The sequence below is a fragment of the Macrotis lagotis genome, chromosome 2, assembly GCF_037893015.1.
Source record: "Macrotis lagotis isolate mMagLag1 chromosome 2, bilby.v1.9.chrom.fasta, whole genome shotgun sequence".
Taxonomy (NCBI): domain Eukaryota; kingdom Metazoa; phylum Chordata; class Mammalia; order Peramelemorphia; family Peramelidae; genus Macrotis; species Macrotis lagotis.
The window spans coordinates 276254114-276280526 of record NC_133659.1 but is presented as its reverse complement, the minus strand read 5'-3'; the positions used below and the strand labels follow the sequence as shown (position 1 = coordinate 276280526).

Below are 26413 nucleotides of genomic sequence, written 5' to 3'. Positions count from 1 at the left end.
TTATTGAGATAAACCATCTATCATATTATGGTGTTTCACTGGTTACCAACTGAAGAGGAAAAGTAATGAAAAAGAAAAAATATATTTTTGTCCTACTTCACCCTAATTCTACAAACCTTAAAAATAAATTCAGCTTAAAAAGCTGCTAAGAAATGATACAGACTTCGTGAATTTCTAAAGTAAATCATTATATTTACTGGTACTAGGTGTATAGCCCATAACAAATGAGATGGGATTATCTAATTTGAAAATAATGCTAAAATGAGAGTGTGAGGTAAATTGAAAATTGGGCATAAGAGTGCTGGATATGGGATCAAGAGGACCCAATTTCAAATCTGGCCCCAGAGACTCACTAGCTGTGTGACCATAGGTAAGTCATTTAACCCTCTTTGCTTCTGTTTCCTCTTCTGCAAAATGAGCTAGAGAAAGAGATGGCAAACCTCTCCAGTATCTTTTCCAAGAAAACCCCATGAAGAGTTGGACGTGACTAACAACAAAATTTGAAATTCAACTTCATCTAAAGGAAAAAGCACGATCACTTTACCGAAAACTACAATAAGCAAGGGTGGTAACAAAGAAAGACAGAATCTGGTGAAGAATTGGCTGCATATTGTGTCCCCAAATAAAACCAAATATTGAAATGTTTTCTAATTTTATGAAGATGGAGAATTAAGACAAAATTAAAATAATTGTGTGAAATCTAGTTAAGAAATACTCAAATGGTTTTGAGCTTCATCAGGAAGAAAATTCAAGACAAAGAATTAGAACTCTTGTCTCAAATATAAATGTCGTTCCCTTTTCTTCTAGTCTTCTTCTATGCTTAACACTTTTAAAGTTTACAAAAGTCCCATTAAAAGAATCTGGGGACCTCGAGAAGAACACATCCAATAGAAGTATTGGCAGCTGGCATGCTAAGAAGCCATAAACTAGTTAACGTCTGGTTGAATTCCAGTTGCTTAATGGGGTGCCCATAGAGACAGACAAAAGCTAGCATAAGCATCCCTAAGGAAGAAAGACAGAGCAGGATGAATAGATTAGATCAGCAATTCTCAAAGAGTTGTCTAAAGAGGTGTCCAGAAGGGGTCCTCAAGATCAAAATGAGTTTCATAATAATAGCATTGAATTTAAATAAGTGAAAATAAATAGATCCATTGATCAGGTCAATCAATGCAACATTCTTCTCTGGGCTCTAATTCTTGACTCTCCAGATTTCTTTCTCCTTCATAATCCAGTAACCTCAACATGCAAGATTATTTTGCCCTGATTGGTCATTTCCTCCAGGTACCTTTATAAGAGGTTGGATGTTCTTTCTTTTGCCTCATCTTTCTATTCCCAATGCTTCCTAAATTCTCGATATTAGCACTTACTAAAATTTTGTTGACAGGAACAGATAATAATGTGAAACCCACTGAAGATAAAAATGTAAAAATGCATCAATCCTTGCCCCCAAAGAACTTGCATTTTGGAAGAGAGGGGAGGAAACACATACACATAAAACATATTGAGAGATAAGCAAATAGAGGACATTGCAGATTAGATGGGACAGGGTCTGCAGACAGGAAAATATCTTTCTGAGTTTAAATCTAGCCTTACTAACTGTGTGACCCCCAGATAAAATTACTTAAACCATTTTTGTCTAACTTCCATAAAATTAGCTAGAGAAGGAAATAGCAAACCAATCCAGTAGTTTTATCAAGAAAACCCCAAAAGAATAACCAAGAGTCAAACATAACTGAAATAACTGAACAACATACAGCTATATATGTAACCTAATCTGAAGCCAAAATTGAACTCAGACTTCTTGACTACATGCTCGGTAAATTGAAATTATATATTAAAATTAGAAAACATATATTTACTATATATATATATATATATATATATATATATGTGTGTGTGTGTGTGTGTGTGTGCATGCACACACACACACACACACACACACACACACACACACACCAATTATATTAGAATTATTAAAAGAAAGTTGCCCAGAGAGGGTGTCAAACTTGTGACCCAAATTAGTAAAATTTCTTTCTGAATGTAATTGGAAAATAATTACCAAAATAAGTAAAAAGTACAAAACATGTTAATTTGCAGCTTTTAAAGTCAATGTGAATCCCTTAGGGGTGCGGCTCCAAAGGATTCATTTCAATTTGAATTTGACACCATAGGCCCTGAAAGTATCAAATAAAGATAATAATAATAATAATAATAATAATAAAAATAATGATGGTTTTTCAAAACGATAATTCTGGTGAAAAAAAAGGCTGATTTCTTTAGAATAGTATTCAGGATTCACTTTACAGGAGGTAGGTAATAAGTCATTGACTGTCTCCCTTTAAGTTATTTACAGACCCAGGAAGACAATGATCTGGATATTGGAAGACTTGTCCTACCCTCAGGATATTTGAAGTCTAGGAAGAGATAACAATCAGATAGCATGGGATAAGGATGATCCCCAGGGAAGTTTAAGCAAGTCTACTCTAATTTTGTATATTCTGTCCCTCTCTCCTGGCAGCAGTATAAATATGCTTATACACCTTGGTCTTGCATTATCATAATGGTCTCCACCTATAGGCTAATGGTAAATCCCAGAGGATAAAACTTCATGTCTAACCTATATTTCCTGTCATTTTATTTTAACCCTATATTTTTAAGGTTTACAGTTTTAGGTTTCACAACAAAAAAGAAGAGATTTGATAAAAGAGATCAAATGACTTGCCCAAAGTCATATAGCCAATGAGTATTAAGAAAGACTTCATAGCAAGGTCCCACCCTGAAGACAGAAAGGCAAAAACCAATCCCTGCCTTCAAGGAGCTTACATCCCACAAAACAGATTGCCAAAGAAACTTATGTAACACAGACCATTTATAAATTGGGAGCTGCCAGTATTATCAGGTCCTGTTATTTTCAACTAAGTCCTTGAGAGCCTCACTATGAATGGGGACTCCAGTTTCTCAGTTATCTAGCTGTGTATTCTGATATTCAAAGTCTTCTAGATTATTTTCCACTTCAGAATGAACAGAAATTTTGATCCATAAGTCAATTACCTGAGAGAAAGCTATTCAAAGAGAAAAGTGGAGTTATTCTTTGGGAACAAAAAGAGGCCTAATGGAAAGGGAGTTAACATAATAAAGCTTGATATAATAAGACTAAGGGAAATGTTAAAGCATAGTCATTCTAAGCAGTTTTGTTGTTCAGTTCTTTCAGAAGTCCAACTAACTCTTGGTGACCCCATTTAGAATTTCTAGGTAAAGATACTGGAGGCTTGCCATTTCCTTCTCGAGATCATTTTACAGATGAAGAACTCAGAAACTAAGATTTAAGAGTCTTAGCTAAGGTCACACAGCTTGTAAATGTCTGAGGCTGAATTTGAATTCATGAATATGAGTCTCATTGATGCCAAACTCTAACCACTGTCTCCCCTAGCTGCTCCACTTTAAGCTACAGGTTAAAAGGGGGGGGGGTCAATGGCCATTAAGCATGGGACACAAGCAGAGGGATCACAAGATAATCCTATGGAAAAAAAATATTACAACCTTGACTTTTTTATGTAATAATAGATGAGTTAACATTGACATTCTCTAGTTGGTCTATTAGATGACTAGGTCACCTACCCTGATTCTGAAGGAATCATACCAGAAGCTAATTTCATAGTAAGAAGGTTCATTGATGCTCTCTCTTCTTTCATTCTTTCATCTTACTGTAGTTTACCCCGGTCAGGTTAAATGGATTTCCAGATCATGTCAACATTTAACCAAGCCAATTTGCACAAAACAGATGAGAAGCTTAAAAGATTCTAGCAAGTGATGCATAAATTTATAAATGAACAAATGAAATTTGTTTCCATGTTTATATGTTTGTACTTAAAAAAAATTCTTAATGGGTGGGGAAGGAGGAAGGGGAAGAAGAGGATTTGAAACTAAAAAGAAAAGAATTATTAAAATCTGCTTTAAAAATATTTTTAGTGAAAAAATGTAAATTACAGCAAGGGAACTGTGACTTAAGGATAATACTAATAATGAAAGCATAAGTTCAAGTGACAAGAGTTATTTTTACATATGAACTCTTTGTTAGTCACATTACCAGACAGTAAACTCTGATGGATCTCAGATCTGACAACTTGCCCAAAAAGATTCAAAATGGTGAAAAAAATTTTAAATTGATATTAAATTATTTATTTATAAATATTAATATCTAGGTGTCACTAAATATTACTCAAAAAATAATTAATTAAATTAAACTGTCATTAATAATAAACATCCCAAAGTATACATTGCACCTTGGGATTTTAGCAAATAGGAACTAACATATATTGAATATTTGAGAGTTTGCTAACCATTTATGTAAATTTTTTTATTTGATCCTCACAACTATCCTATAGATAGTTCTACCACCTCTAGTTTATAGATAAGAAAACTGAATCTCAGAAAGGTTAATTTACTTATCTAGGGTTACCCAATTTGGAAGGATTTAAATTTGAGTTTTCTCACTCAAATTCAGTTTTCTATTCACTATACTATACTGTCTCTGATAAAAATGAAGTCATAAGTAGCAAGGCATTTAAAAACTAAACTTTTATTGTCAAAAACAATATAATCTATATAAACTATTTTATATATTGTTTAATTTATTTTATTGCTTAATAAATTTGGAAGCAAATCTGTTGAAAACTCTCACCAAATACTTTCAATGAGTTTTGAACTTAGTTGTTAAAAATATAAAAAATGGGGGCAGAGCCAAGATGGTGGTGTGAAGGCAGCATTGCCCAGAAACGCCTTCCTCAGGGATCTCCAAAAGCTGTCAAATTATGACTATGGCCAAAATTTAGAGGGGCAAAACCCACAGAAAGACTGAGTGATACATTTTCCCATCCAAGATAACTTAGAAGTTCCATGGGAAAGGTGCTTCACCAGGACCAGGGTTTGGAAAAAAAGCCCAGGCCTCAGCCCAGCCCAGCCCAGCCCAGTCCAGCCCAGGAATCACTGGAAACAACTTGAAGGGGAGGTGAGAGAACTCTGCTGCACCAGAATGAGTGTGGAGTGAGGAGCACTGGTCTCAGAGCAACCTGTGGTGAGAACCTGCAGCAGTTATCTGGGGAAACCAGAACCAGCCTGCACCTCCAGAGCATAGCCCACAGATGGTAAGGGGGTCAGAGGAGACTGCAGAAATCTCTCTGCTCTCCCTGGACAGGGCTCTGCTGTTTGCCCACACTCAGATCTAGGTTGTAGTTTGACCTTCCATACTAAGGTAGAAGGAATCCTCCTCACAGCTCCAGGGCAGAGGGGAGTGCCTGTGGTCATCTACATATCAAAGCACAGGCAAGAAAACATAAGACCTTGGAGGAATAAAGGTCCCAGTGGGGTGTCCCAAAAAAATCCCCCCAAAACTCAAAAACTCAGGAAGCTCCCCAAAACCAGGCACAGGCTGGAGAAATGAGTGAACAGAAAAAAAAAGAGGAACACCATTGAGACATTCTTTATCTATGATACCAAGAAGGATCAAAATACTCAATCTGAAGTAAAGGAAGTTCAAGCTCTTGCATCGAAAAACTCCAAGAAAAACAGAAGTTGGGCTCAGGCTATGACAGAGTTCAAAAAAGATTTTGAAAATCAAATAAGGGAGATAGAAGAAAAATTGGGAAAAGAAATGAGAGAGATGTAAGAAAAACATGAAAAAGAAGTCAGCAGTTTAGTCAAGGAGATCCAAAAAAAAAAACCCTGAAGAAAATAACATGTTAAAAACCAGCATAGGTCAAATGGATAAAACAGTTCCAAAAGCTATTGAGAAGAATGCTTTAAAAAAGCAGAATTGCCCAGATGGAAAAGGAGATAAGAAAGTTCTCTGAGGAAAACAAATTCTTCAAATGTAGAATGGAGCTAAAGGAAGCTGATGACTATGCAAGACACAATACTTCAACACCAAAAGAATGAAAAATTAGGAGAAAATGTGAAACATCTCATTGAAAAAAGAAAATAACTGAGCTGGAAAACAAATTCAAGAAAGATAATTTTAAAATTATTGGGATACCTGAAAGTCATGATCAGAAAAAAGAGCCTTTGACTTCCTTTTTAAAGAATTCCTAGGTGCAGCTAGGTGGTGCAGTGGATAGAGCACCAACCCTAGAGTCAGGAGTACCTGATTCAAATCCAGCCTCACACACTTAATAATTACCTAGCTGTGTGGCCTTGAGCAAACCACTTTAACCCCATTTGCCTTGCAAAAACCTAAAAAAAAAAAAAAAAAAAAGAATTCCTACAGGAAAATTGCCCTGATATCCTAGAAGCAGAGGGCAAAATAGAAATGGAGAGAATCCACTGATCTCTCCCAGAAAGAGATGCAAAAAAAACCCAACCCCCAGGAATATTATAGCTGAGTTCCAGAACTCCCAAGTCAAAGAGAAAATATTATAAGCAGCCAAAAGCACACAATTCAAATATCATGGATCTGTAGTCAGGATTACACAGGACTTAGCAGCAACTACATTAAAGGCTCATAGGGCTTGGAATATAATATTCCAGAAGGCAAAAGAGCTCAGAATGCAACCGAGAATCAACTACCCAGCAATACTGAACATTCTCTTCCAGGGGAAAAGATGGCCTTTCACCAGGGGAATTTCAAATGTTCCTGTTGAAATGACCAGAGCTGAACAGAAAGCTTGACCTTCAAATACAGGACTCAGGTGAAACATAGAGAGTGGAGGAGAAGGGCAAAATATGAGGGACTTAATGATGATGAATTGCATGTATTCCTGCATAGAAAAATGACACTGATAATACTCATATGAAACTTCTCATTTAACAGAGCAGGTAGAAAGAGCTTTTATAGATGAAGCACAGGAGAGAGCTAAATCTGAAGATATAATATATTGTAAAAATGGAGTCAATGGATAAAAGGGAAATATACTGGGAGTAAGAGAAAGGAGAGGTGGAATAGGCTAAGATATTTCATATAAAAGATATATACATACATATGTATATACATACATATATATTGCAATGAGCTTTTGCAATGATAGGGAAGGGGGAAGGCACGGGGGGGAATGAGGAAATGTTCACTTTCATCAGAAATGGCTCAGAGAGGAAACAGCATACACATTCAATAGGGCATAGATATCTAGAGTAAAAAGGTGGAAGGGGGGAGTGGATGTGGGTGATAGAGGAGAAGGTAGATAATAGGAGAGAATAGTCAGATATAACACATCTTCTTTTTTACTTCTTGCAAGGGGCTGGGATTGAGTGGCCAGATAGTTACTGGGTCTCAGAGGTGGTACGTGGGCTTGGGGCCTCATGGCCCTGGGGTCCGTGATCAGTCTGCTGCATCACTCAGCTATCCAATACCACATTTTAGAAGAGGGACAGAGTGAAATGAGAGAGAAAATATAATATATGCTACTGGGGAGGAAAGGATGAAGAGAATTACAATCAGCAACAGCAACAGTGGGAAAATATGGAAGTAACTTTTATGATGGACTTATAAAGAATGTGATCCACCCAAGACAGAGCTGATGGTATCAGAACACAGAGTGAAACACACTTTTTTTCTTTTTCCTTTACTTTATTTCTCATGAAATTTTTTGGGGAGAGGGTATTATGTTTACTCTTAAACTAGAATATTTTAGAAATGTATTAAAAAATCACATACAAAAATATTGATAGCACCTCTGTTCATGGTGGCAAAGAAATGGAAATTAAGTAAATGTCCTTCAATTGGGGAATGGCTTAACAAAATGTGGTATATGTATGTGATGGAACACTATTGTTCTATTAGAAACCAGGAGGAATGGGAATTCAAGGAAGCCTGGAAAGATTTGCATGGACTGATGCTGAGTGAGATGAGCAGAACCAGAGGAACATTGTGTACCCTAGCAGCAACATGGGGATAATGATCAACCTTGATGGACTTGCTCATTCCATTAGTGCAACAATCAGGCACAATACTTTATCTTTCTTAAGGATATGATTTCTCTCTCATCACATTCAACTTAGATCAATGTATACCATGGAAACAATGTAAAGACTAACAGACTGCCTTCTGTCGGGGTGGGGGGGGAGGGAAGCAAGATTAGGGGGGAAATTGTAAAAAATTCAAAATAAAAAATGCAGGAAAAATATTAAAAATGTAATAACTTCCAGTAAGATATTGAATATGTTAAAACTGGCTGACTGAAAAAGAAAAAAAAAAACTTTGGCATAATGAAGAAGCTTAGATGGACTTAGAGATAAGAGTGCTGGATCTAGAGTTCAGAAGAGTCAAGTTCAAATTGGATCCTTAATAGTTACATGACTTTGATCAGGTCACTTGATGTCTATCTACCTGTTTTCTCAGGTATAAAATTGAGAAAATCATAATACTTACCTCCCAGGTTTGCTGTGAGAAACAATTAAGATATTTATTTATTGCCTATTAAGTTGATTGAAAAAATGAGGGTCATGATGTATTAAGCATGGTGAAAAATGTACTACTCCTATTTGGATTTTCTTATGTTTGGGAGATACTAGTTTCAATGGAATAGCCATTAAAATCAAAACAATCTGAACTTAGAACAAATCCTCAGACTGTTGTTAAGATTTACAAGATTAAGTCAAGATTTACAAAAAATGATGAAGTCTTTTTCATCACCCTGCTTTTGCTAAATGCATTAATATTTTACTGAAAACAAAAAGATTTGTGTACCATTAATAAAATGAATATTTCAATATAATTTATTTCGTACTTAGTCCATCTTTTTTAAAATTCCATTTTTCCATGTCATAGAATACACAAAATGTATTCATATATATTAAAATGTTCATAATATAAAGAATTAATATAGCATGTTTATATTTACATATATATTTGGATTGTTGTTGAATCAATTCAATCATGTCCAACTTTGTGACTCCATTTGGGATTTTCTTGGCAAAGATACTGGAGCCAGTTGCCATTTCTTTTTCAGCTCATTTGACAGATGAGGAAACTGAGGCATACTGAATTAAGCAATTTGCCCAGGGTCATAAATCTGGTATAAAAAGTTTGTATATAAAAAATTTAAATAAAATTTAAAAGGGGTGGATGGGGTTGTTGAGTCAAGAGCACTTGAGTTCAAATCTAACTTCAAACATATGCTAGCAATAAGACCTTGGGCAAGTCATTTAACTCTGTTTGCCTCACATTCAAGGCCAACTCCAGTCATCCTGATCTCTGATTCCAGGAAAAGAAAGTGAGGCTGGTGACTTAATACAGCACCCCACTCACTCAAATCATGCATGTTATGGTATTGCTAGCCTATTTTTTGCCTTTCTTTAGTAAACTCTAAGGGTACACATAAAGAGCTTAATAAATGTTTACTGAGTTGACTTATTCAATCCACATATGAGATGTATGAGGAAACTCAAAGTATAGTTTACCACCTTAAATTTACTAAGATAGATAGATAAACTCCCTAGATTATCTGCAATAAACAGTGGGTCTTCCCTGGCCAAGAACAGTTAACTTCAAAAGAATAGATATATTACTTCTCTCATTAAACATAGTGAACAGCATGAGTCTGAGTGAACCAAGGCAAGGGAAAGAAAATGGGGCAGGGTGGACCGGTTGATTCTAATACTTAAAAGTCCTTTCAAAACTTTTCACAATGGAATGGATATTGTTATAATTAAATTGTGCCCTTTAAAAAAAATAATTTTCAGATGGAAGGCAATATGTTCCAAAGGGTGATAACCTTGAAGTCAGGATCTCAGAAGCATGTTGATGATACTCTGATCCTGAGCAGGTCACAATCTGTGAGCCTCAGTTTTCCCATTTGTAAAATACAAGTATCAGCACCTACCACAAAGGCATTTTATATAGAACATATGAGGCATTATATGTAAACTGTTTTGCAAATTTTAAAGCATTATAATGACAGCTATGATGCTGATGATATGCAATGAAAATAGCCACTTTTAGAGCTCAGTTGGATACATAAGCTGTCAATCAGAATCTATCCAAGCAGTAATAATTTTAATTGGTTGTTAATACCATGCTGATTGGCCTGATGCTGACTGACAGGAGATGCAGAATTCCTGGAAGATGCCAAATTTAGCATCTTCCCCCATGCCTCTCATACAATCCAACCAAATATGGTCTTAGATAGCAATCTGAGAATTAGAATTGATATTAAATCAATACTCTTTTAGCATCTCTCACTGTTTTATTAGTAACCATCAAGTATAGTTTCCACATGAAAGTCAAGTGTTCATCTTCATTTTTCTTTGGTTTACTGTACAAATGGGCAGGACTCCCTGATTATAATCTGTGTTGTCTGAATCCTTACACAGTCATAAGTAAAAATGGCATTGATCACAACTTATATGCACTGCGTTAGATATTACATATGGAAATACTGTCTGCTATCAAGATGCTTACATTCTATTGAGAAAATATGAGTAAGGGAAGAAAAGAGGAAAGCATTGGCATCTGGGGATCAGAAAAGGTAGTGTCTCTGAGTTTGAAAGGAAACAAGTCAATCTAAGAGAAGGTAAAAAGGTTCATTCTAAGCTTGGAGGACAAAGTCAGTTCAAAGTCATGAACAAAAACAGGGGAGAGGATGTGGAGTGTGAGAAACAGTAAAGTAAATTAGGATGGACCTAGACTGTGTCAAGAGAGGAATGGATTTAAGTCTAGAAAGATAAGTCAGGGCTTGATTGTGAAGTGCTTTAAATGAAAGAGTTTATACTTTACCCTAGAGAAGGAATAAGGTAGCCACTGGAGTTTATTAAGTAAGAGAGTGTGATATGTTCAAACAAACCACCTGCTTTAAGAAAATGACTCAAAAGGACTGATTAGAAAAGGTAAAGACTAGAAGAAGGAAGACAAATTAAGAGACAACTGCAAAAATTCAATTGAGAAATAATGAGGGTCTCCTAGAGTAGTGACTAAGGAACAAGTCTTTATATAGTACCTACACTATGCTCTCCAAATATTATTTCATTTGATCTAAAGAGAAAGAATGGATGTAAGAGAGGTCAGAGAGAAAGAAATAAGATTTGGTACCTAATTGCAAATGTGGTTCAGAAAAAGTGGAGAGTCAAAGTTAAGTCTGACATTGCAGACAATCAATCTTAAAGCCTCTAAAGGACAGTACATCACTAGATTTTAGTCCCAGGCTGATAGTTTGGGGTCAAGTGATGGTTGATGATTGGTACAGTCTAAGTGAAAAACCCATGATCCTTTGAGTGTGGTTATAAAAAGAAAAACTCAGATTTTTTGAAAGGTAGTTACAACACAAAATAGAAAAAGTGATAGGAAGTTAAGAATTCTTTAAAGCCACATGGGGTTTGGGCACAATAGTTTAAACCCAGTCCAGTTGCTGATTAACCCAGTACAGAGAGACAAGGTAAGTAAGGGAGAAAGATAAAAAGTGAGTCACCCATCAGACTTCCCCTAAATGCCCCTCCAGGGTCAATAGAAGGGGTGTATTGTACTGGACAGGTTGCTAAAGGAGGATTGACTGTAGGAGGGTCTCCTACCTGATTCAAGGTGATATGCTATTGCACCTGAATCTAACTTGATCCACAGGTAAGCATGTGGCCAGGATCAAAGCAAAAGTCAAGAGGAAGCATTTTTAACAGTGTAGAAAACATTACAAAAATCAGTTCTCAGGGCGGCTAGGTGGTACAGTGGATAAAGCACCGGCCCTGGAGTCAGGAGTACCTGGGTTCAAATCCGGTCTCAGACACTTGATAATTACCTAGCTGTGTGGCCTTGGGCAAGCCACTTAACCCCATTTGCCTTGCCAAAAAAACCTTTAAAATATAAAAATCAGTTCTCTCTTTCATAAACATATAATATATATATATATATATATATATATATATATGATTACAGGATTTAAATATTTTAACAATGCAGAAAAAGTTACAAAAATTTGCTCCCTATTATCATATTTTTCTGTGTCCATAATTCCTTGCATCAATGAAACTGGCAATTCAGTACATGATTTTACATAGTCATCATCTTAGGTCACTAAATAGGATTTTCTTATTTCAACCTCCAGATCAAACAACAGTGTTCAAAGATCCAGCATTCTCTGGTATTGTGCACGAGACTTTTGTTTCTAGAAGACAATCTTTGAGAACTGCTCCTTCCCTTGTAGAATGGAATTATTCTACCTGAGCTTCACAGGTAAGGTTACAGATTTTGGATAGTTTAGAGACAGAAAAAAAATATGGAAGAGTCTGAAAGCTAGTGAATGTTGTAGGAATAGAAGTGTTTAAAGTAGTCTGAAACATCAGTGACCTACTTTGGGCAATGTTATCCTCTCCTGGGAAAATTCTCTGTTGCTAAGCAATAGTCAATATATTAACACTAACTCTGGATGTTGGAAGAACCCTAGTTTTCCCTTAGAAAATGTCTGTTAAGAAAAAATATGAAACCTTTATATGCATATTTCCTATTAGTAGGTTTTTAAATTATTAAATAGTGAAAGATACATGTGCTGTCTTTTCTTCTTTTGATATTCAAAACAGAGCACTGGGAGGGGCAACCACTTCTACGTGAAAAATTAATTTTTCATTTTTTTATTTTCCCAAATTCATACAGATCTGATCTCTTCATTTAATACAGATTTTTAAAAAATGTAGAAAAAAAAGCTCTTATCCCAGCAAAAAACAGAGTGGTAGGCAAAGAGGAGAGGCTATAGGGTAGACAGGTAAATAACTGGACAAATGCTGAATGAAACCTTAAAAACACATTACAATATACCCTTGTTAATTTGCATTTAATGGTTAGGAAATCCACTGTATAATACTAAACTATGCAAATCAACAAGCAAAAAGGTATTAAAAAATTAAGAGCAGTGCACCACAATCCACAGCTATCATTTATTTTGACAACTATAGTTCCCTTTTAATTATTCATTGTAATACTTTACAGCAGAATATAAATGCATAGCAGTATATCTCCTTAAAATAATAAAATTTTATTAGGGCAAGACCTAATGGGTGGGGGGGTTACCCCTATTAAATATCTGCTTTTGGGGGAAAAGCATTTTTTATGAAAACTGTCACGTTTGTAGAGCAGTAAAAGCAAGAATAAAATACTCCCTATTTAACAACAAACCATTTTTGTTGCAGATAAATTCTAAAGAGGAACAACATAAAGATTCTTAAATGTGGTTCCCTAAGGGGAAAGAAAGGGAGGGTAATGAGGGTACAGAGCTTCTTAATGAACTAGTCAGGCTAAAATTTCAAATTTAGAGTTTAAAAAAATCAAGCAATATTATTACATGCACAAAGAATATTGAATATTTTACAATCTTCCTCCAAAGAATTTACTTATTAGTTGTTTTTCAGAGGTGTCCAACTCCTTCTGATGCCATTTGAGATTTTCTTGGCAGATACAGGAGTGATTTGCCACTTCCTTCTTCAGCTTGTTTTACAGATAAGGAAACTGAGGCAAACAGGGTTAAGTGACTTGCCCAGGATAATAGAAACAAGGCTGAATTTAAATTCGAGAAGATTAAACTCTAGGACCTGTACGCTACCCACTGCTCCCCCTAAAAGACTGTCTGAAATGGAAACTTAGGGGGGAAAGTGTTGAAAGGAATTAATTCTCTATCTTTTTTTTCATTACTCCGAAAATAAATGAAAAATTGGGAAGAAAAGGTATTAGTCAAGTCAATAAATATTTATTTATGTCCCTATTATGGTTCCAGAAACTATGCTAAGTGCTAGGAATGCACTTACACATTATACATCTTATGCATGAATAATATGCATGTTATACATATACAGAAATTTTATAGATTCATATAGATGTTACATGTCATATATGTGACTTGTAATAAGAAAAACAGAACCAAGAACCAAGTTCAAGGATTTTTCTCTATGTTATTCTCTTCTTTTTAATGTGGGAGATAAAATACACTTAAAAGTTCATGTAGTTGAACCTGAGTGCACATATTTTACACAAGTTTTATACATGGGTAAATGGAGGCTATGAGTAATTAAGTGAATTGCCAGTTGTTAAAGAATCAAACTTGAATTCAGATCCTCTGACTCTAAAACCAGTTTAAGCCATGACAAATACCAAAGGACATCTGGACACTCAAAGTCTCTGCTTATTGGATTTGTGAACAACTTCAGAGTTGGGAGTCTTTTCCTTCCTTTTGTATCTTCAGTTCCTAGGACAGTTCCTGGGTACTTAATGTTTGATTCTAAGTCATAAAATCAATCAACAAACTAAGCAACATCTAGCACCCAGACTTTCAGGTCTACTATGCCACTGAGGACATCCTAATTTATTTTGTTTTGTTTTTGAGTTTACAAGGAAATCAAATCAAATAAATATGTCCCAGGCTGAAAATTTTGATCATTTAGTCATATATGCCTCCCAAAAAAAGGAAGTACCTTTTCTTCCCATAGATGGATGTTTGTTTTTAGTGTAACTGGTTGGAAAGCCTAGATACAGAGATGATACATGCCAAAGAAATACAGAAGCAGTTATGCAAAGCAGAAAATCCTATGGGATGAAGAGAAAACAAGAGGGACTTTCCATTGCTAAGTTAACCCTGAGCTATTAACATTTGACTTGTAAAAATGAATGAATGACTTTTCAATCATGAAAAAGAAAAGGATTTTTTTTTCTTTTCCCCTTCTTTAATGGACAAAAGACAAAGATAACCTGACAAAACAAAAAAAGGCACACCAACATTAACCCTAAAATTGTTATTCAGCATCCAGAAAGTCCTTCCTCCAACTTATTTTTTCCCCAGTGGATCAACAGTTCCTATTAGTTGTAACTCTACAGGGTGTCCCAAAAATCTTAGTGCATGTTTAAGTCATATTCTATATGAGACGCCTTATATTTTGATGCCATTTCAAAGGCAAAGATCGGAATGAGCTCATGGAGAATGAATAGATTCTAGTTTTTAAGTTAAAACTAGTGAACATGCTAGACTCACTGTGAGTATCCTCGGAAGGACTTCAAGGGACAAATACCACTGTCTTGACTATTTTGAGTATCTCCTATCAGAAAAAAGTCAAATGCAGGGAAGGCATTTTACAACCCAGGAAAAGTTTGAAAATTTTTTAAGTGCAGTTTACTGTTAAAAGATCAGAGGTTTTAAGTCTATACTGTAAAATATGCATTATTATTAGAAGAGACATATAACAGTATTAAAATGCATTCATTTAAAAAATACTATTTTAAAAAAAATTCCTCTTCTACCTCTATTAAAACTGATGCTCTACGGGGTGGCTAGGCGGTGCAGTGGATAGAGCACCAGTCCTGGAGTCAGGAGTACCTGAGTTCAAATCTGAACTCAGACACTTAATAATTACCTGGCTTGTGGCCTTTGGCAAGCCACTTAACCCCATTTGCCTTGCAAAAACCTAAAAAAAAAAAAAAAAACTGATGCTCTAATTCAATTGTTTCAGGCTCTCCTGTGAACTGTGAGAAAGTAACTGAACTAAGCCACTATCTAGAGAATGATAGGTAGTGGGGGAAGTAGCAAGCTTTGGTTTTCTTACACGTAATACAGGCATCATATCTGTAGACTTGTTGATCAAATGAGATATTTTATGTAAAAACTCAGCAAAGTGATAATATAAATATCACTCAGTATATCTATCATTAGCATCACCACCCTTAATAACAGCAATATAAATAGCGGGACCTAGCAAAGCATCACAGTAAAGGAGATATGGCTCTTCAAAGAGCAAAGCCAACACACATAGCCTCACAGACATATTCACTCTGGGAATATGCCCTAAAGGAACAAAGACAGTTGCTAGGAAGGGAAGGCAGGGAATTTAGGCTGAGTGAATTGTCAGCCTAGTACCTACAGGAAAATCAGAGAAGTCATGGAAAGGCTCATATACAAATTCAGTTCTCATAGCTGATTTGAAGAAACAAATTCAAGAATATATTCAATAGAAAAGAGAACTTTTGGTCTGTAAAAATCATTCCATCAAATGACTCTAGTCTCTCACAGGAAGATTTTTCAATTCCTTTTCCTTCACTCTTTATTAGTATTGTTGACAGAACCATATTATAGATTTAGAGTTCAAAGGGAATTATAGAAATCTCTTTGTCCAAGTCTCTCATTTTTAGGCAGAACCCCCAAAGCAAATTGAAATCCCCAACCTTGTTATCATTGGTTGAGGATACCCTAAATGTCACCATGGCTTTTAGTTCTCCATAACTTGTCAGTAAGGATCTATTGATCACCAATATGTGGGACATTTGAACCTTTATGATATTTTTTGGATAGATACCCTCTACCTTTAGGCTAGATTACTACAAGTAAATGGCTCCATTAGTTTCCATCACAATCATATCAAGACAAGTCTTCAGATATGATGCCTATTTTTCGTGTAAAGAAACCACATATCAAATGGATCTTAAGAAAATTTTTTGGAGTATATTTGTTAAAAGAGAGGTTTTGAGACTGGAAACAGGAGGGAAGAAAGGATGGCTGTGATTATGACTCAAAAGAAAATCAATGAAATATTTTAAAATGAAAAAGAGTTCAAAAAGGAACGCTGACAAGCAAGAGGGACTATATTAAATTTAATATAAATTGAATAGAATATCATGGTTTCAGATACAATCTTTGTTACCCTTTGTATATTTAAATATTGCTATTAGATGATGGATGTTAAGTTCATGATTCTTTTAATGAACATTAAGAGCCTCTAGAAATAGCTTTATACTAATGGTGTCATTCTGGGAAGTTGAACTTAGACCTAAATTGAATAGTACCTCTATCAATGGTTTGGATGAAGGTGTAAATGGAATATTCATTAATTACACAAATAATTCAAAGGTAATGGGGGGAATTAAAAACTGAGAGAGTTGAAAGTGGAAAACAGCTCTATGATTTAGAACAAGAAAAATGTTATGAATTCAATATATATGAATTCAAGAATGTCAACTGAGCAGTTATAATTTTATTAAGTTATGACAGATGACCCCCAGAAAAAACAGATATGGGAATTTTATAGCAATACAGTAAACTGGGGAGTGGGAGTGGGGAAGGGAAGGCAGGTCCAGATTGGATTATTTTCCTACTTATAGGAATCCTGAGTTTGGAATCTTTTTCCACTATCCAAGGAGTTGCTCTCAAATTTTTCATCTTGACAATTGTCCAGGGAACTTGTCACCCTTTTTCCCCCCTAAAGAATGCAGTCTCTGAAAAATATGACAGATTAAATTAAAAAAAACCCAAATGCAAAAAACCAACCATCACTAAGAGATAGTGTCTTGAATGAGAGGGGTTACTGCCCTACTATTGTTCTTCTCATACCACAAGAGCACACTATATTTTAAGAAAAACAGAGTTCAGAGGAACATGGTGATGGATCAGAAAATTTAAAAGAAGTTATTTGCTATACAGACTAAAGAAGACAAAAATTAGATGTTCAATTCTGTATACCATATTTTAGGAAACCAAAACACACACCAGTTTGACTAGAGGAACATGGTGATGGGCCTGAAAACAATTTAAATGAAATCTTTTATCACTAAAAAAGATTTAAGCAATCCATGAGATTATTTGAAAAGCAATATTGAGGACAAGTAACTAATTTTTTGGTTTGGTCCTAGGTCAGAATTAGAAGTTGTGAACAGAGGCTAGAGGAAAACAGAGACATTGGGTCTGTTGCTTTCATTGTGAGAACATAGCTTTTTACCAATGTGTATCAACCAGTTACCTAGAGCAGTGGGGTCAATGCCAATAGGAACTGGGGGGGCCAGGAAGTGTTGCATATTGAACTAGAAAACCATATAATAACATTATGTTGGGTTGTATTTTTATTTTGATAATCATTTCCCAGTTTTCTAATTCTGATCTTGTTTATCTACAGTCCAAGGTTTTGCAGATACCAGACTTGACACTACTACCCTAAAGGATTGCATGGTTACAGACAAGATACTTCAACCCAACTCTTTCTGGTTTCTAAAGCTCTCTACACATTATACAGCCCCGACTCCATCTAGAAATTAGGGCTTACCAAAACTGAAACAGCATTTCTCAGGAGGATGAATCCTCTTCACCAAAAGATCATCAACCACAAGCTATATGGCAATTTTTTGAGAGTACAAGAGAGGATTCTTATAATTGGCAGATTTGACAGGATCCAAGGATTATGAATGTTATGAGACATGATAAAGATAGTAGCTGCATATTCAAGAATAATCAAGGGAAGGTTTTTTTTTTAATAAGACAGGAGTGCATTTCCAAATAGATGAATTGAAAGCAATGAAAAACAGGAAGATTACAATTCATGAGAGTGGATAAGGGAAAGGATGAGAGAAATAATGAGGCTAATGGGTACACAGACATAATGGAAATTAAAGAGTGTTGAGGAACTATCTATAACTAATTATCTTCTCTAGATAGGTAATCCAAGAGAGAAGGAAATTTTTTTACTGATTACTAGAAAAAATGTCAAGCTTTGAGTAAAGATACAGCATTTATTCGCTTTGTGGACTGAAAAACTTTCAATGGTGACTGGAAAGTTATGTCAACAATCACATCTATTAACCTCCAAAGTCCCTGACAATGCTCATTGAGTTCCCATTACTAATAGTCAACTTTAGATCTAAAGAATAATTATGTACTTTTAAATTGAAGTTCAACAGTTTAATTACTTAAAATACAGCTTCTCTTGAAGTGTTCCAAATTTTGTGATTTCTGTCTGACACATTTATAAAGAACTGCATAAACAATGAAATCCCAAACTGGTCACATTATTTGATTGCAAAATGCTGATTTCCACTGGTCTAGAACTAATTACTGTATTTACATGATTATAATTTCAAATATTATGAATTCAAATAAATATGACCACTTCACAGGATTTATTATTTGAACTAATTGGTACCCCAGGTGTGTCTAATTTGAAGAGAGTACTTTTTCACCAAATTTTTGTCATAAAAAGAATCTTTTACTTTTAATAGTTTAATACATATTTTTAAAATTTCACTTATGAATAAAAGCTTTGTTTATTATATATGGCAAAACTTTATATAAAATAGAAAGCAATTTTTTAATTTCATAGTCTCATAAGAGTTGATATATATATATATTATATATATATATAAATGTGGTTTCTCCTTAACACGAGTAAAATAAAATGCTTCATTTAAATCAGCATATATCTGGTCTCTACAATATAACAGCAGGAAAATTTACTGTATTAATATCTAGCAATAGACATTTTTTTTAAATGCTAGGAACCATGTTTAGAAACAATTCTATTTTCCTCACTTTTCAAAGCTGTATTCTTCCAGATTTATATATTCTAATAAAACATCAAAGTGGGAAAATTAGGTCATTTTTATATTATAGACATGCTGATATCAATATTTAAAACAATCCACATTCTTCATTGCCCCTTATCCAAAGACCCTAGACCAAAAAAATCATCTAAATCTTCTCTTCTACATTACTTTGCCACAAGGTATAATTATTGAATCATAAAGACATGGTTTAAATCCTGCCTGACATAAAACTATATAACTCTAAATCAAGTCATTTATCATCTTGGTACCCACACAACTAAGGCTATTCATTAAAGATAGTTAAGGCTGCTAAATGATAAGGAATATACTGAAACCATAAGCCTAATCAGGAAAAAAAAAACTTTGTATTGCTCCATAATTCTAAATTTCATTAAAAAAACCCTTTGGAGTAAAATAAACACCTCAAAAGATTTCCACAATCATTTCCCCTCAACAGAAATGACTCTTGAAATCTCTTACCCATTCTTTTTCCAGGCTCCTCAGAGGGATGCATATAAATCTGCCAGATTATATAGAACTACAGAGATCCTAGATACAATTGAGTTAGTTAGCCCTAGTGATTTTGAGGATTTTCTCTTTTCCAAAGGTTAGAGCAGTTCTTGAGAAAAATGAAAATATATCTAAAGTCGTTTTGACTATTTGAGTTCAGATGTTTCACAACTTTTGGTCATGTTATAGAGCAAAATCTGGGTTGATATTTAATGCATTGTCAGCCTTAGTGTTTGCATGGAGACTGAAGGGCTCTCCACATTTTCCATAGATAGAGAATATCCTTAGACTATGTTAAATACAAAGAACTTCAATTTCAAACCATGGGTTACCAAAAATACAAAAACAATTTGTCAGGAGGTAATAGTGAACTAAAATGAACATCTACATTTGCTCTATGTGCATTCAAACCTAAATGCAAATCCAATCTCAAATACAGCTAGAAATATAACTTTTAGACAAGTCAAAATATTATTCAACTACCTCATCTTAAAGTCATCTAGGTGTTGTCATAGTTCACAGAGCACTGTTGGGAAGACATCTAGTTCAAATTCTGTGATCCTGGACAAATCATTTAACCATGTTTACCTCAGTTTCCCCCTCTGTAAAATGAGCTAGAGAAGGAAATGACAAACTACTCCAGTATCTCTGTCCAAAAAAATCCAAATGTGGTCACAAAAAGGAAGGCACAACTGAAAGGATTAAATTGAAACTATAAACAAAAGATGAAAAGGTATGAACTTAAAAACACTTGACTTCTACTCAATTGTAAAATAGGGATAGAAATCTATCTCCCAAGGTTGGGCAAAGAATCAAATGATATATGGGTAGTACTTGATACATTACTTAATAAATGTTTGACCCCTTACCCTAAAAAGAACATGACTTTTTATCACATTGAAATTTAATTAAAATTAGGGGCAGCTAGGTGGCATAGTGGATAAAGCACGGGGCCCTGGAGTCAGGAGTACCTGAGTTCAAATCCAGTCTCAGACATTTAATAAATACCTAGCTGTGTGGCCTTGGGCAAGCCACTTAACCCCATCTGCCTTGCAAAAACATAAAAAAAATTTTAATTATGTTCTTTAGTTTTTTATATTAAGTATAAGAATAAACTCAATTGTTCCTTCACTTTTAACTTTACTGATAATTCTACTTCTCTTGTTTGTAATATTCATTTGTCAAGTGCTTAAAGATGACATCAGTACTGTAGTCCAGAGGTATAAATTCCAAAATAGACTGGATCATAAATTATCTATGTTGTATTTTTATTTTGTTAAATATCACACCTCGGTTTTGTTCAGAGCTTGTCATATCTACTGTAATCTACTTACTTCAAGCTTATTTCTCAACTACTAGTCCTAAATATGATTATTGATTTTTTACTATTCAAAAAATTTCTCCCAAATTCTCTTAAGTACTCATTTAGTATATTGTGCAGTGTAGTTAAGATCCCTATTTTAGCAAAAAAAAAAAATTGAAAGAAAAGGAGACATTAAAATACAAATTTTACTTTTTTCATTTATTCCTTTCCCCAAACATACTCTGTAAAAACTGAAATATATATATATTTATCTTTAAAATCAGATATTAGAAAATGAATATTTGAAGAAAGATAGTGATCCCTTAAGAGATTTTAATTTATATATATATATATATAAGATTTCAGAGGAATTTAATATTAATTCAATATCCTTTGCCTTAGAGATTCTTTCACTTTTTAAAATTACATAAACAAAAGAACATTTTGTTACTTCCACTTATTAAAGATGTGTTTCTTTTATTTTCATAGGTTCAAGTGAAATATTCTGTTCATTCAGAATTTCTTCTTGGGAATTCTTCAAATATCTCTTTTTTATGGAAGATTAAAGGTTCTTCACTGATGATTAGGCTCAAATTTGAAGGATATAGTATTCTGGGTTTTAACTTAAGTTCCTTAGCTTAGAAATATGACTCTATTCTCTTATTTCTATAAAGTAATCCTCTGCTATGCAAATTAGTATGCTTCTAAATGTAAAGATCTTTCTCTTCACTACTTTCAAAATGTTTTTTATTACTAAAATTGTGAAATCCAACAATCACATGCCTTGGAATATTGAGCACTAGGTTTTTGGTTAGTAGTCAACTGCATTCTGTGCATTTTTTGTCTGCAATCAAAAGTTCTAGGCAATTATCTTACAATGCTTCCTGAAGCACAGTATTCAGAGTTTTTGCTGTTACCTGTTCTTCAGTTATTTCTGTACATCTTATCATCATTGTTAATCAATTTGGCAGGTATGCAATCTGTTTGGTAAGGCTTGGGGGGTTTTTGCGTTTGCTTTTGCCCTGCTAAATATTTGTCTATTTCTATATTTCTATATATCCCCAAATTTATTAAATTGCGTCAAAACCTCAGTTCCCTCAGATATCACTTTTAACTCTCTCCATATACTACTTGTGTCTTCAAATTCTACATCCCCTCAAAATCCACTGCAAAACTCATTCCTATCTTCTTTCAAATCCTTATTCATCTAATTATGTGTTGATCACCTGATCATTTCTATAGTATAGCTTTATACCTCTATACAGAGAATCTCCATGATGGATTTAAGTTTTATCTATTCTTCTCTTTAAGAGCTTTATTTCCTCCAATGAAAGTTCTACTCTCTGCAAAGAGAGTGCCATCTCTTCCATTGAACAATCTATTTTCTCCATTGAGGGATCCATTTTTTTTGAGAGATCTGTTTTCTTCACTGAGAGATCTATTTTCTTCATTAAGAGATTTTCTTCACTGAGATCAAATTTTTTCATTGTGAGCCCTCAATTCTTCTTTTATGATTCTTCTTTTTTGAAAGTTCTAGAATTTCTCCTTGGTCTCCTTTTTTGTTTTTATTAATTTTTCTTTCCTTTGAGATTCACTCTTGAATCTCTTTTTACTCAACTTTTTACCTTAAAATAGTGAGACTTCTCTTTGTCCCCTTTCAGACTTCTTGCTCCAACTGTTGGGTGAATCTCCTTGATCTCTTCCCATGTGTCTAGCCAAAATAAATTTGGAGATTGGATGGAGTTGTGACTGCAGTTGTCTATTCCCCTTTCAGAAACAGTTGTATGGTTGTTTTCTAATTCTGGAGGCTGAGGAAACCTTGTAAGTCAGGGTATAGAGAGACGAGGCTAAAAAAACCTATAGTGGGGCATAAAAAATGATATTTGAAAGAGGCAAAAAGTTAAGACAGCAGTAAGTTGCCAAAGAAAGGAATGGAATGCTCAAATGCTGATAGGATTATAGATGCAAGATCAAAAATTTCATTTAATGCACACTAACTGTTCGTTATGTTAAAATGCCCCATGGAACTAGAGATTCTGGGGACTTAAAAGATATGAGTCCCTTGTCTTCAAGGAGATTAAAGGTTAAAGAACCTCAGCTTGCTTATCTTTAGTAAGCATATGTCCTCTATCCCCTCAAAAGAGCAAAATGTTTTTCATTTTGTCAAATATTTATATTTTGTGTGTCATAGAAGATGTGTTTAATTTGGAGGGGGCACCCAAGGTTCATATAAAAAAAAGTGTACAGATGTCTTACCCAAATCAAATTCTTACCATCAATGAAAATAGGGTCATTGAATCACACCATTTTTTCAGATAAATTGTTATAAAAATATAACATGGTTGGTCTTCCATTCTTGGAGATCTGGCAAGGAAAGGCATTTGGCTGGTCTATAGCTTTGGCACTGACACTGACCAATTGAGAGGCATCCCTTCCACCAAAGGAAATCCACTACTTCCAAAAACTGGCAGAAAATAATTAAAAGTGCATACTTTTTTGAAGTTATAAAAAGCTTTAAGTTTTACTGATGTGTCATTTTAAAAGCACTAAAAACTGGTCCAAGAGTGAGGAAATTGTCCAAATATATTCATAGAAAATACTAAAATGGCTCCACTAGTTTCCACCACAATCAATTACTTAAGTATCAGAGAATTCAAAAGACAATGTAAGAGAATACTAAAGGTCATTTTAATCACAAACAGTAACAGGAGAAATAGTGGACCAGGGACCAAAAAAGAGAAACATTAAATTAGTTATCTCACCAAAATAGAAAAAAATTTAAAACAAACTTACTGACCTATATGAGGCCAGAGAAATCACTTAATCTCCTCCTCCCTCTCTGAGTTTCAGTTTCTTTATGGAGAAACTGAGAATGATTAAATATCTACAGAAAAGAACTTTTTAAAATTTCTTTTAAAAGTTCTTTTTAAAAGTGTATCACTAGTGCTATACATTATTGGTACCAGTCAAAAATGCATAAAATAGTAAGCATAGACTTGCTTGAATATGGTAAAAAATTTTAAATGATACAATTTTATTATTTAAATCTATCAGTCAGAGTTTAATAAAATTACATACTCCATTATTGGGTGCACTGATAGCTCATAATATAATCAATGCTTTCCTGTAACTCATAAATCAAATGTAGATCACAAATATCCTTGGCTGCTGCTAACACCAAAACTAAAGAAAAAAAATCTTATTTTTAGGGGCTGAAAGAAAATAGTATAAAATTGTTGAGTATGGCTCAATGTGATTTTTAATAGTAAATATAGGTATATTTTTATTTTTGAGTGTGACTAAGTTATTGCCGATTCTGGTCAACTTATTTAACAAAGTATTTCAAAAGTGAATTTGATTCCCCAGAAAATATTTCAAAAAGTAGACTGGGTTCCCCAAACCTTGTCTTCAATCAGAGGGGAAAAGATCACTTGATAAAAATATTGCATGAGCTGAACTAGACAATGAAAATTTTTCTATGATTAGAAATGTTAGCCAGACCTGCAGGTAAAGATGTTCAGCAAGGCATGTGGGAAGAAACCAAGAACTTGGAAAAGATAAGGGCTAGAAAGAACACAGTTTGAAGTCATATGCATTAAGGTTATGATCCTTAGTCTCTAAGAATAAATGACATTGTCCATGGAAAAAGAAAAGAGGTGGGGGAAAAAAGCAGAAATGGAGAAGAGGTACTAAACTGAGGAATACAATATTTCAGTGTCACAGAAATGAAAGAGTTCTAAGACAAAGGAGTTCCCACCTGGGTTAGTTCCTGCTAACAGAAGTCAAAGATAATTCAAATTGGATAATATGAAGTCAGTGGTGAATCCTTGAAAATATTTTCAGTACTGTGAAATACCTTGGGATTTCAAAGTTAGACCACTGGTAAACTAGAAATGCTATAGTGTTAAGTACATAATTAAAATTTCATGAAATTAGAAAATAAATGGAAGAAATAAAGTCACTCTGGGGCAGCTAGGTGGCTCAGTGGATAGAGCACTGGCCTTGGAGTCAGGAGTACCTGGATTCAAATCCAGCCTCAGACACTTAATAATTACCTAGCTGTGTGGCCTTGGACAAGCTGCTTAACCTCATTGCCTTGCAAAAACTAAAAAGTCACTGATATAGACCAGTAGCAAGGAATTTAAAGAGAAAGGAAATTGAGAATCTTTTTAATAATATGACATTAATAAAATCTACAAGGCAAGCCAATTCTCAATTTGGAAATATTGAGAAATGACCCAAGTAACTATCAAGGTAAGCTACTGTTATCCTTGTATGAATCTCAGGACAAACCGAGGATCAAAAGTAAAATGCAGCATCAATATTTTAACAGCAGGAATGTCACAGAATTTTCACCCACCTGTGTATAAATTTTACTGGCAAAATAATTGAAGACTTCCCAAAGGGAAAAAAAGATTCTCAGTAGTACTAGAAAGTCATAGGAGATTTCCAACCCCCCCTTAATAGTTGACTTCCTAAATATAACTTGAAAGGCATGTAATTGTTGGTCTTCTATTTCTTGAAAATTTATACTAAATTTTCTATAGGGGTGGATAAATGAAGTAGATAAGAACCAAAATGATGCAATTGAGCATTAATAGAAATAAATAAAAAATAAATAAATAAATCAGTCACATTTAATTATTCTTTGTAAAGTTTGTGGATTGTTTGGCTTACTGGTGCTTTAGAGCAAGAAAGATTATGATAGGTAAAAATAGGTATCTCTATACAAAACCAACTAAAAAATGCCTTGAACCATCTTACTACACATTTTAGATCCTGAGAAGACCATATGTGTATGTGTTAACAGTAAACTGGCAACAACATTAAGTCACATTCACAAGCAAGTCAGGTAAGCAAACATGCCTGAGCCAGTTCATTTCTTCGGTCTTAGAGAGCATAGCTAGCCTTCGATTTAAACATCACAGTTCCATTAAGTCCAGGAACATTAAGAGAATGACAAAGCTAACCACTTATTCTGTTAGTCTAAAAACCTAACTGGACTCTTTTGCCTTCATTATTCACCAAGGAAAGGAAACAGACTGGAAATTTAATGACTATAAGAGAAAGAATCTTTGCCCAAACTGCCTTTATTTCTCACCTGTGAGTATACACAGATCAATAAATGGGATACCAACGCTCAAGTTTGGCTTCTTTGTCACTGAAGTACTGGAATCACAGCCTAAAAGAATAATCTCAAGATTAGGATAATGTAACAAAAATTCAAAAGTGGTATGGCACCAGCTAAGGTAGGAGAGCACAGATAGAGCAGATACTATTTTCATAAGTGATTGTTTCAGTTCTTGTATATAATATATCTATATCTATACCTATACCTATACCTATAT

At 34.3% G+C, this 26413-nt stretch overlaps 1 protein-coding gene and 1 long non-coding RNA gene across 4 annotated transcripts in view; both read right to left on the bottom strand.

The window, feature by feature from the left end:
* Window positions 1–26413, bottom strand: part of GRIP1 (glutamate receptor interacting protein 1) — a 739827-nt gene that overhangs the window by 590867 nt on the left and 122547 nt on the right. The window lies entirely within an intron of this gene.
* LOC141514982 (uncharacterized) overlaps window positions 1–26413 on the bottom strand; it is a 71391-nt gene that overhangs the window by 28707 nt on the left and 16271 nt on the right. Inside the window, exons 4-5 of one of the 3 annotated variants that reach the window (XR_012476181.1) lie at window positions 26167–26247; window positions 1934–22922 (exon numbers count right to left, since the gene is read on the bottom strand). This is a non-coding gene — a long non-coding RNA (uncharacterized LOC141514982). Of the gene's footprint in view, window positions 1–1933; window positions 26248–26413 lie in introns of those variants that run through there. The other 2 variants (XR_012476182.1, XR_012476180.1) reach the window with 2 other exon arrangements.